The sequence below is a fragment of the Leptonychotes weddellii genome, chromosome 7 (assembly GCF_054177405.1).
Source record: "Leptonychotes weddellii isolate Sample4059 chromosome 7, ASM5417740v2, whole genome shotgun sequence".
In the NCBI taxonomy this organism is placed as follows: Eukaryota; Metazoa; Chordata; class Mammalia; order Carnivora; family Phocidae; genus Leptonychotes; species Leptonychotes weddellii.
Genome location: NC_138375.1, coordinates 18,827,909 through 18,840,744, shown reverse-complemented (window position 1 = coordinate 18,840,744; position 12,836 = coordinate 18,827,909). Strand labels below are relative to the sequence as shown.

General features: G+C 34.4%; 1 long non-coding RNA gene across 1 annotated transcript in view; it reads right to left on the bottom strand.

The window, feature by feature from the left end:
• Nucleotides 1–6,533, bottom strand: part of LOC145722463 (uncharacterized) — a 31,885-nt gene extending 25,352 nt beyond the window's left edge. Inside the window, exon 1 of the long non-coding RNA XR_014146766.1 lies at nt 6,383–6,533. This is a non-coding gene — a long non-coding RNA (uncharacterized LOC145722463). The remainder of the gene's footprint in view (nt 1–6,382) is intronic.
• Between the last annotated feature and the right edge of the window lie 6,303 nt (nt 6,534–12,836).

The window sequence follows — 12,836 nt, the reverse complement described above, 5'->3', positions numbered from 1 at the left end:
ATTAACATATTCTCTCAAAATGAGTTAAAACAAGAAAACAGCAAAAAACATTAAAGTACAACATAAATCAGAATTAGATAAACTCAGAATTAGATGACGAGAATCAGATACAAAAGAAAATCATGAGCTACTTTTAGACGAACTAAAAGTAACACAAGAGCAAATAAGCCTAGCAAATAAGAGAAATAAGAGGAGGAAAAGAAGAAGAAAATAAAAAATTCAAAATAAAGAAGCTCCCAGCAAGTAGATAACATTGACTGGATATTCCCTCCTACCTGAAACAAACAAACAAAAGCAGAAGAAATATATACAAAGCTATGTTTTCCAAAGCACTGGACAGCAGGCAAAGGACATTCCTGAGAGATGAGAAACACATGAGGTAAGCCCTACAAGTGGTCCAGCCCCGTGCCTTGAGGGCTTCTAGGATGCAGTACAGAGGGGAACCAGCACAGACAACAGTAGACTCCCACAGTTGAAGAGATGAAATTAAGAATGGCACTGCGTTGCACAGCAGATCTCTATAACTTATTCATTTGTATTGTACCCCCTTCCTTCAACCCCCAGCAACCATCAATATGTTATCTGCCTCTGTAAATTCGACTATTTGATATACCTCACATAAGAATGACAGGTGTGTACATATATCCATCTCATCAAAACATATACACTATATATGTGCAATTTTCTGTATATCAATAATACCTCAATAAAGGTGGAACAAAGAGAAACTTTGCCAATTTATAGAAAAAAAAAAAGAGAGAGAGAGAGTCTTGGAACACCAAGGAGGTTAGTATCACAAAATAAGAGAAACAAAGGTGCACAAAGAAAACCCTAAAGATGTGTGCAGGGTGTGCAGCAGAGTTCTGATCAGCACATGTGGAAATGACTTAAGGCTGGGTAAATAACTTATCTGAAAGGATTGGAACTATACAGGAGAACTGGAATGGGGCTAAGGGATAGTACCTATCCCCCTCAACCTTACCGGCAAACCTCAAAATTCGTATCACACTGAGTATTCACAGTGGTCTTGCCCCAGTATTGAGGAATAGCCTGACTCAATGCTTATGTCCCATCTAACATACCCAAAATAGGTATGTACGAAATGACAGGGTTTCAAAATGAACCGAAAAGAGAAGCAAAAATTGCACAAACTGAAAAAAAAAGACAAATCAACAATCATACTCAGGGATTTCAACATCCTTCTCAGTACTTTATAGAACAATAGATATTGCATTAAATGAGCAAGGTTACAGTAGACCTGAACAACACCATCAACCAACATGATCTAACGGGCATTTATAAAACACTCCACAACAGAATACATATTCTTTCAAAGGGCTCACTGAATATTAATCAAGACTGACCATGTTCTGAGCTACAAAGCATGTCTCAATGAATTTAACAGATTTCATGTAATATAAGATATGATCCTTGAGACTAATGGAATTAACTTAGAAATCAATAACATAAACATATCTTAAAATGCCCTAACATGTGGATAGTAAATACACACTTTTAACCAACCAATGGGTGAAAAATCAATCAAAAGAGAAGGATACTTTTTGAAATTAATTAAAATAAAAGCACAACCTACCAAAATGTGTGGGATGCCATTAAAACAGCACTTGCGGTGTCTTATATTCGAATACTTATATTCAAAATACTTACATTCAAAATAAAGTTCTCAAATCATTGTCTAAATACTTATAAATACTTATATTCAAAATAAAATTCTCAAATCATTGCCAGGAGATCAGTAAAGAAATAGAGGATTTAAACAAATCTATCAGCCAAGTTAATCTAATAGACATTTGTAAATTCACCACCCCAAAGGAGTATAGAATATACACCCTTTTAAATGCACATGGAGCACTTACCAAGACAGACCATATTGTGACCCATAAAATAGATCCTGATAAATTTAAAATAATTTAAGGCAGATAAACTATATTTTCTGATCCCAATGGAATTACATTAAACATCAATAACAGGTGGTAGGAATGCAAACTGGGGCAACCACTGTGGAAAACAGTATGGAGATTCCTCACAAAGTTAAAAACAGTACTATCTATGATCTAGGAATCACACTTTTTTTTAACCCAAAGAATAGAAAGACATTAATTCAAAGGGATACACACACCTGTATGTTTATAGCAGCATTATTTATAATAGCCAAATTATGGAAGCAGCCCAAGTGGCTATCAATAAATGAATAAAGAAGATGTGATGTGTATATATATATACAATGAAATATAACTCAGCCATTAAAAAAAGAATGAAATCTCGCCATTTACAATGAAATGGAAGAGCTAGAGAGTATAATGCTGAGCAAAAGAAGTCAGAGAAAGACAAATACCGTATGATTTCACTCGTATATGGAATTTAAGAAACAAAACAAATAAGCAAGGGGAAAAAAAGAGAGACAAACCAAGAAACAGATTCTTAACTATAGAAAACAAACTGATAGTTCCCAGAGGCGGGGTGGGTGGGAGATGACGGAAATAGGGGATGGGGATTAAAGAGTACACTTACCATGATAGAAAAAATAAATAAAAATAAAAATAAAATGATAAAATTTTTAAAAATCTCTATATGATGATTTCCCCATGTTTTGGTTAGCCATTTTTCCAAGCACTTACAACAATTTCATGGTCATTTTACTTGTAACACCACACAACTGGAAATAACCCAAATGTTCATCCACAGGCCAATGAATAAAACTGTGGTATATATATAGTAGAATCCTACTCAGTAATATAAATGAATTAAATATGTGCAAGGAAACATGGGGAATGTCAAAATAATTATGCTGAGTTAAGGAGGCCAAACAGAAAGAGGATGTTCTCTATAACTCCACTGATATAAAATTATAGGAAATGCAAACTAATATGTAATGATAGAAAACAGTGGCTAGCTAGGGAGAGAAGTTTGGGGCAGGGAGAGGTGAAAGAAAGGGACTACAAAGGGGTTTGAGGAAACTCAGGGGAGCTAATGAATATGTTTATTATTTTGATTTTGGTAATGGTTTCATAGGTGTTACATATGTCAAAACATTTCATCTCAATTTTTGAAGAAATACTGTGTGTTATATTCTTCAATAAGACACAACTTTCATATGAGGGATAAAGGTAATGACATATTTAGTCACAAATTCCTTTTAGATATAAAATATGAAAACTCATGAGTTTTCAAAAAAGTCTATATTGAAGATGCAAAGGCTTAAATTAAACATTTAAGCATTCGTAAAGAGTTAACAAAACACACAATAAACTCACTGCAAAACAGTGACAGAACACCAAGTGAAACAAAATCTCTAAATCTGAAAAGGTACATATTGTGCATTGTCCTTTATAAACAGAAGAGCCCACATTAAAATGGAATATCTTGGGGTGCCTGGGTGGCTCTGTCAGTTAAGCATCTGCCTTCAGCTCAGGTCATGATCTCCAGGTCCTGGAATCCAGCCCCAAGTTGGGCTTCCTGCTCAGCAGTAAATCCGCTTCCCCCTCGCCCTCTGCCCCTCCCCCCCAGCCCCCGCCTGGTCATGATCGCACAAGCTCTCTGTCTCTCAAATAAATAAATAAATAATCTTTAAAAAAATAAAATGGAATACCTTTCAAGTTCAGAGAAAAACTAGTTTTTAAGATATTGGGAATTTTGTGTTCTATAAAGAATTATCTGATATATAATTCAAAAGGCCAGTGCATTAATCCAAAATATTCACTAAAACATAATTAAAGCATTATGTGTAATCAAAATGATCTTACAGTAGATTGTGTTTTATTTTATCTTAGTTGCAAGTGCTTAAGGAAATTTAATTATGGGAACTGGTACATAAAAGCATTACAGAAAATCTGAGGAAAGTCAGAAGGTGTTAAGAGGATAATGCTACAGATTTAGTTGTTATCTAATTTCACTTGAAATATATGCCTTTCTTTTTCCTTGATAAATACATAGTGAGTTAAAGACACCTGTGCATCATAAAACTAAAACATTATAATACTACGACTTTTTTATTTCAGGATTAATAAGGCACCATAGTAACTGACACACATTCTACCTGATGCTCAAGTAAAAGCAAATGTTATTACTCTTGCAAATACCTAAACATGCACATATAATCAAGTTGGGTATTAGTAACCTTGGTTCTGAACATTACATTATTTTTAGAGGGAAGAAAGGCATTTTCAGGTGTAGCCCCAAAAAGCAAGTCAGTAGAGTTTCTGACACATTTTGCCAAGTGGTCAGAAGAGAGGTATGCAAAGGTGAATCACCAGAACTCACTTATTTAATAGTTTGGTTTTTAAAAATGAGATTTTGAAATGATTTTAAAATGATAGGCAACAGGACAAGCTGAAAAACAAAGGTATTAGGATTACAGCAATATGTAATAGAATATTATGAATGAAGGGCATTCTTCACATTTACTGTGCTAAAAAATACTCTGGTAAACTCCAAAACTATTAACATCCCAGATGAGTGAAAGTTTACATTCACTACTTAGTTGAACAGATTGAACAAATTATTGAGAATAGCACTCTCTTTATAAATACTTATGCATCCATAAAGGGTACTTGGTAAAACTTTCAAACTCAATGAAGCCATATTCCCAGGCACCTTCTGAAACCACCTAGTTAGGACTCCAAGAAATATTAGTTTTGCTTTGGGAAAATAAAAACAAAGACACATTCCAATTTTTATTCAGGATAATCCTAGTTCAATTTGTTCATTTCTATTTCAAAGAGTCCATGGGATTAAACAAGTTGGCCATCCTAGTTACATATTCAAACACTCTTCTAAATGTTATTTTAGGAAGTACATTTACAGACAGTAAACAGCACAGTAAATTAAAGGAAATAAAACCAATATTTTAAAATACCTGAAGTTATTTGGTTTTGTTTTGTTTTACTGTTTGTTTCTTCTTTATCATTTCAGAGTGTACTTTCAATCTATTGTGAATATAGCATTTTAGCAGCATAGTGATTTTATGTTCTATTAAAAAATGATTACTTTTCAAACAAAAAAAAGAAAAAAAATTACCTTATAGGAGTTTTACCCCTACAATTACCTAGACCCTAAGTCATATTTAACTTACTCTGTCTTGCCTCTGGATGAATAGAGCAGGCCATACTGTAGAGAAAGGAGGGATGCTGGTTTAAACAGATGGCTTTGTGTCATCCCTGATTCATGAGGAACCATGGAAACGAGCAAAGAGGGGGTGTTGCTTAGCAACTGAAAACAATAAGGAAGAGATTTCCAAACTGTATGTAGACAAAAAAGTGCTTTGGAAGAACTTTGGTACTTGGCATAAGGGTACACCAAAATTCATTTAAGAAACATGCTGAGTACATAATCACAAATCTGGAAAGCATAATGCTTTATAAGGGAAAAAAATATCAAATAAGTAGCTTATTAATTTCTCTAGAACGTATTTGTGTATTAATAAATAGCATTTATGACAAAATACAGCAAAACTACTAAAATAACAAGTGTTTTATCTTGAGATGTAATAAGAAAAGTTAGGTTAATTACAAAATCTATTACTATCAAATAATAAAATAGAACCTGAGATTGTAGGTAGGATCAGACATTCATCAAGTTGAGCTGTTGTGTAGTGCCAAATCTGCAAATATACATGACGTGGTCACCCGAAACATTTCAGGGTGTTCTTTCCCAAGTTAGAATAGGCACTGCAGTTACAAACTTTTAATGTCTGTGTTAGCTAAAAATATATTTTCACCTTGAAAATGTCTTTCTTATTAGTATTCTCCCCTGTATTACACCTTAAAATTAATATTGAAAAGGTGGCTTTCATACAATATTTTTTTCTTCTGGAGTTGCGAAAATAGAGCCAAACTGGGTCTCTAAGATAAATATGTAACTATTTTATTATTGTTATGTTTTATGTGTTCCTGTATTTAAATATAAATTTTACTGGATAAGCCATGTTAGGTTTGACACAGAATGTGTATGTTTATATACATATATATATATAAAATTTTATTATTTGAAATGTTTTTTCAAGTGTCTATCAATGTATTAGCATTTGTTTTATAATAATTATTACATCATCTACTTCATACCTTAAAATTTACTCAATGACATATAGGAACTTATAATGCACCAATATTTTGCTAAGCACTATGGTAAATATTAAACATCATAGAGGAAAAATACCTTTCTGGGTTTCTCCTCCACTACCACCCTCAACGTTTCCCGGCTCCGGCCACCAAATGTGTGATTTTCCTTAAACCAAGCAATTCTGCAACACCAGCTGGGTGTCCTACAACAATTTAACTCAATTCCGATACAATAGTTGCCTCTTATCCCTCGGAAAACGTTCCAAGACCCAATTAACCAGCAGGGACATCAGTTCAAAACTCACCTCTGTGCAGTCTTGTGCCACTTATTAAATCTCTCTGCTCCTCAGTTTCTCCATTTTTTTTTTTAAGTTAAACAAGACCACTAGATTGAGGTGACTCTCATACTTTAGCGGCTGACGTACACAAGCCAAATCTAAACCACAAATGCCTCGAAGTTACGAACCCGAAACCTAAAGGCAACCAATCACAAACCACTATCTAGTCTTTAAGCAGCTATAGCCAATCAATGATGTCCTTGCTTCGCTTGTGCCTTTTCTCTGTAAAAGTCTTTTCCCAGCTCCAGCGGGTGGTTGAGTTCCAGCCGCTTGAGGTTGGACGCGGTAGGCGATTCAAATGGTTAAATGTGCAACTTAAGTCTTTAAATGTTTACTGTGCCCCAGTGTACCTTTTAACACTACATAAAGCTGTTAGGGGTTAATATACAAAAAGCGCAAATGAGTGAACGGCGAGAATTGAATGAATTAACGCATAGGAAGTTCTCTTGTGCTGGCATATTGTTGTTTTTTGTTGCTTTATGTTGGTATTATTGTTTCTATTATTATTGTGTACACTTTCCAAATTAGCGGCTTTTCTGGGATTTAGAAGCAGTCGGGATTACTCTAAACTATAGGTTAAATAAAAGTAATTTGATAAATGTTATCTTAGTTTGGAGAACTTAGTTTGGAAAATGGAGTAGGAAATGTTTAGTGTTAAAAAAAAACAAAAAACAAGGAAATGTTGGGCACCTGCATGGCTCAGTTGGTTAAGCCTCCCGTTCTTGATTTTGGCTCAGTTCCTGATCTCAGGGCCCTGAGATGAAGCCCCATGTGGGGCTACCTGCTGAGCAGAGCCTGCTTAAGATTCTCTCCCTCTCTCTCTGCGCCCCCCACCCCCGCGCTCTCTCTCAAAATATAAATAAATAAATAAATAGTAAATAAATAATAAACAGGAAATGTTTAGCATTAAAAAAATTTTAAAGATTCATTAGTTTAAAATTTTCTTCTTATGTGTAATAAATGATTCATCCAAAGTAAAGGTCCATGTTTTCCTTCTTGGCTCATTTTATTTATTGTTATGTTCCAGATATGCTATGCATTTCAGCCATATTGTCCCCTCTCTGCATCCGCCATAATATATTAGCTAGATAGACATCATTTATTCTCCTTCAGTTACCCTATTTGTACATCGAAGAAGTGGCAGAAGCTGGATTCATACCTGTTATCAGTTTTCTCTTGGTCTATAACTATCACAAACTTAAAGGAGTAAAGCAATACCCATTTATTGTGTCACAGTGAGGTCAGAATTGGATCAGATGCACTGAGTTCTCTTACAGTCAGGCTAAAATCAATGTATTGGCAGTGCCAGGCACTTGCTTAGAAGCTCTGGAGAAGAATCTGCTTCCACATTTATTTAGACTGTTAACAGAATATAGTTACTTGTGACTTTAAATCTGCCGTATCCATTTTTTGGCCAGCTGTCAGCAGAGGCCATTCTCCACCCCTAGAGGCTGCCTGTATTCCTTCTCACATGGCCCTTTTCACCTTCAAAGGCAGCAATGGACCATTCTTCTCATACCTATAATCTTTCTAATTTTCATTCTGCCACCAGCCAGAGAAAACTCTGTTTTTAAAGGGCTTTGTGATTTGATTAGGCCAACCCAACTAATCTCACTATTTTAAGGTTAACTTACAATGTTTATTACATCTGCACACTTTTGCCATGTAATGTAACATAATCATGGAGTAATATCCAGTCCTATTTGTAAATTCTGCCCACAGGTAATGGGGTGATTTTACAAGGGAAGGGCCATTGGGGGTTATTTTTAGAATTCTGCCTATCCCAGCACCCGAGTCTATGATACCAGCGAGCATTTCTTTCTTTTTTTTTTTAAGATTTTATTTATTTGAGAGAGAGCACAAGCAGAGAGAGTGGCAGAGGGAGAGGGAGAGTCAGGCTCCTTGCTGAGCAAGGAGCCCGATGCAGGGCTCCATCCCAGGACCCTGAGATCATGACCTGAGCCAAAGGCAGACGGACGCTTAACCGACTGAGCCACCCAGGTGCCCCTATCACAGAGCATTTCTTAAATACTATGTAATAATGTGGGACCATATCCACAGTGATCCTAATGTCTGTTTGAATACGTAGGCATATATATTCATAATAGAAGAATCATAATAGAAGAATCTATTGAATTGGATATACAACTAGATTAAAATAGAATTACCCCTGATTTCTCAGGTTTCCTTGGCTCCAAATATCACTTTCTCTTATGTTTTGAGAATGCTATCAAGATAACCAAATTAGTTGGTTTTTGGAGATCCAAATATGTCATTGGAAACTAAGATTAGTCTCAGAGAGCTCTCTTTTTTTGAGTTGTACAAAATTTATTCTATCATAAAAAACAATATATAATTATATACTGTGTTGGACATAAACAACCCACTTTATTCTCTTAATTTCATATGCTGAATAAGATGTTTCTATTATTAAGGGAAAATTAATTTGTCATCATTTCTCTGTTCTTTCAAGTAATTATATCTTTTATTATGGTATCTTTCAAATAATTATCAGAATTGACATCTGATAAAATGTTACTGAAACACAAACCCTAAAATTAGTAACACTGATTACAATTGTGTAGAACATTTATCATTACTTTTAGTATGTAAGTGCATGAGAGAAGTGTCAGTCTCAATTAAGTATGTGCCCCCAGTACATAATACAGTGCCTATAGTACATCAGTTGTCCAGCAATAACAACAAAAAAGTTTTAAGTAAGAAAATTGAATAAACAATTATAAATAATTATAAATAATAAATTAATTCAAATGATCATCAAAAGTTTTAAATGCAGGTATATATAATTTTTCAGAATAAATTGTATGCCAGTTTAAACATCTTTAGAGCAATTTTTCCCAACTAAAATCTGCAATATAATTAACATAGCACTATTGCTTATTTCATCATCTTCTCTTAATAGCTTTTCTCTGTATATTTGCTGTACTATTATTATAAATAAAATCTAATTAATTTAAGTTCTCTTGCCTATTAAGTATTGTTCAAATTATGCTAATGTATCTGTGAAATAATCAGATATATATTGGTCATGCGTATTAAAGATCATATGTAGACTTTTTGTATTTTTCTTGTTTTAATTTTTAATCCTATTTTTTATTGTTGTCTTAAAAAATTTGCCCACGAGAATTACATGTTTAAGCTAGACATACCTGAAAACAACTAAATCAAAAACTCTGTAGTTGAGGACTGGGATTTCATAGCTTTTCTGTCTTTTCTCATGATTCTAATACATGGAGTTGACAACCAATGACCGACTAATACTCTCAACTATGATATTTAAGTATCCTTTAAAATACAGCAGAAAAAAGAATGTCATAGTCAAAGAAGTTAAAAAGACTAACACTCCTTCTAAATAAATGTAAAAAACAAAACAACACAAAACTTTTCCTCTTCTCCATCATTTATTCACTCCACAAATAGGAACTCCACGTACGTCATGACAGTTACTATAATACTTACTGAGAATAAAAAGAAACAGGATTCAGAATATGTTCTCAAGAATTTCAGGCTACTAATAATACTTATTAATCATGTATCAATCACTTACTATATATGAAAGTTCATATATTATCTTATTTAAATCATTTGAATCCATTTTCACAAGTTGATAGGTGCATATTTCTGTTATAAAGATAAAAAAACTAAAACTCTATTCCTTAAGGTAACACCGAATATAACAAATGTTCATCCTAGAATTTGATTTAGTTCTATTTGATTCCTTGGAAGGAAGGACATACAATCCAGAACTGATGCAGGAGAAATTCTTCCCATCCACAAAAAAATATATAAAATCAATGAATAATTAACATTAACATTCATCCAAGGAAGTTCTACTTCTAGATATAAACAAATAAAAAATGTAATACCTGCAAAATCAGATAAACAACATTTACAAAGAAAATTGTAAAAATTCATGTATTTAAAATTCTTAGAGAGGGGTGCCTGGGTGGTTCACTCGGTAAAGTGACCAACTCTTGGTTTTGGCTCAGGTTGTGATCTGATGGATCATGAGATCGAGCCTGCATCGGGGGTCCACACTCAGCAGGGAGTCTGCTTGAAGAGAACATTCGCTCTCTCTCCCTCTCTCTCAAATCAATAAATAAATCTTTAAAATTCTTAGAGAAATTCAAAATGCAACCAAGTCGTATAAAAGGATATGAGATATGTAAAATGAAAGTTTGTTATAAAACAGAAAAAGTCAGAAATCTGGGAAATTAAATAATAAATATTAAAATGACCAAAGCAGCAACAAATCATTAAGAGGAAGTGCAGAGATGACACAGTAGACAAAAATCATGTTAAACTGTATCATGGTATAGTCCAAAAGAAACAAGGATAGAGAATATGAAAACAGTTTACAGCAATAGCGTCAACCCAAAAGCTTCAAAATACCTTTAATTAGAATTTTAAAAGAAAAAGTACTGAGTATGGAAAGTACGCAACCTGTAAAGAAATAAAGGTCTCAAGTTTTACATAATAAATATGATGAATCTTCAGAATTATGTACTACTTCAAACAATAGCTACAACACCAATACAATAATCCAAGCAAACAAATTCCAGCAAGAACTATCATTCAGGCATTGTAACGAAACTTCAATATCTTAAGGATAAACAGAAAACCCTAAGATTTATGAGGAAAAAGAGTGCACTGCATACAATAACCGGGAATCAGTTTTGTTTGTTGCTAGCAAATGTGGAATCTTACAATGCCAGGCACCATTCTAAATGTGTGGGACATATAAATGATCTGAACAAAGATGGCTGCTCTCTGTCAATCTTTTAATCTAGGGGAAGGAGAAAGAGTACAGTCTATGGAGATAATAAATACATTATACTATGGAAACTGATCCTGGATGATGGACTGGGTAAGTTAGATAAGATTGTAAGGGTTAGGGGCAAGGCAGAAGTTAGGGTAATCTGCTTTGAGTAAGAGACATTGAAAAAAAAAAATCATGAAGGAAGCGAGGAAGAGATCTGTGCATTTGCCTCTGTGAAGATTATCTGAAACAGAAGGAACAGGTGGTGTAAATCCTCACTATGGGAGTTTACCAAGCATGGCTGAAGAACAAGAGGCCAGTATGTTTGGAGCAAGTATAAGCGGGGAAAATGATAGGAGATAAGACTAGAAAAGGATCATGTTTTAAGATCATGAAAGCCTTTTTAGGTGACTATAAATATTTGTGATTTTACTCTGAATGATATGAGAATTTGAGGAGGATTCTAAATATAGGCGTGAATGTCATCAGACTCAGATTTTTAAAAGGACCACTCTCAATATTGTGTTGAGAATAGAATTTGGGAATTGGGCAAAGATGAAAGCAGAAAGACCAGGTAGAAGACAACTGTAATTGTATATCTGAGAGATTATGGTGACAAACACTGGCAAGGTAGCAGGGAACATAGGAGGAAGTGGCTAAATTCTGGGTTTTAAGAAATGAATTGAATATGTAAAAAAAGGATTCAAGGAGAATTCTAACTGGAAAAATAGAGTTGCCATCAAATGGAATAGGAAAGTCTATGAGTGAAAAGATTTGCAGCAGAAGATCAGAGGTTTATCTTGGACACGTTATTTTTTTTAAGATTTATTTATATATCTGAGAGACAGAGTACATGCAAGTGGTGGGGGGTAGGGGCAGAAGGAGAGAGAGAGAATTTCAATCAGGCTCCATGATGAGCACAGAGCCCAACACAGAGCTCCATCCCAGGACCCCAAGATCATGACCTGAACCAAAATCAAGAGTTGGACGCTCAACCGAACTGAACCACTCAGGTGCCCCTATCTTGGACATGTTAAATTAGAAAAGCAATTATTTGACAATGTAAGAGGGGAATTCAGGTAAGAAGTTGAGTATACGTGTTGAGCTTGGGAGAGAGATTTGTGCTAAAGATATAAATTTGGAAGTTGTTCCGTAAAAACATATTTCAGGTGTAAGAGCACATCAGTCACCTGATATATGGCCTCAGTGTAGATAGATAAGAAAAAGAACATCATGAAGTCATAGGAAACTCCAAACTTAAGGTATCTGGAAGAAGAGGAATAACCAATAAAGCGGACTTTGAGGAGACAGCCAGTGAAATAGGACAAAAACTCATGTGTTATCCTAATGATTAAATTTTATGAAGGAGTGTGATTAACTGTGACAACTATTGCTGTTAGGTTAGACATACTGAAAACTGAGAAGTGGTCTTGGGAAATAGCAATATAGATATCATTTTGGTACCCTTGACAAAACCAAGTTAGATTGCTTGGTGAGGAAAAAGTGTTCGCAGAGAGAATAGAAAAGAACCTGGAAACAATGTATATAGTTCATTCATTTGAGAAGTTCTGTTTGAAGGGAGGAAAACAAAATGTAACAGCTGGGGGGTAGGAAATTCTTCTTCCTCACCTTCTTCCTCCT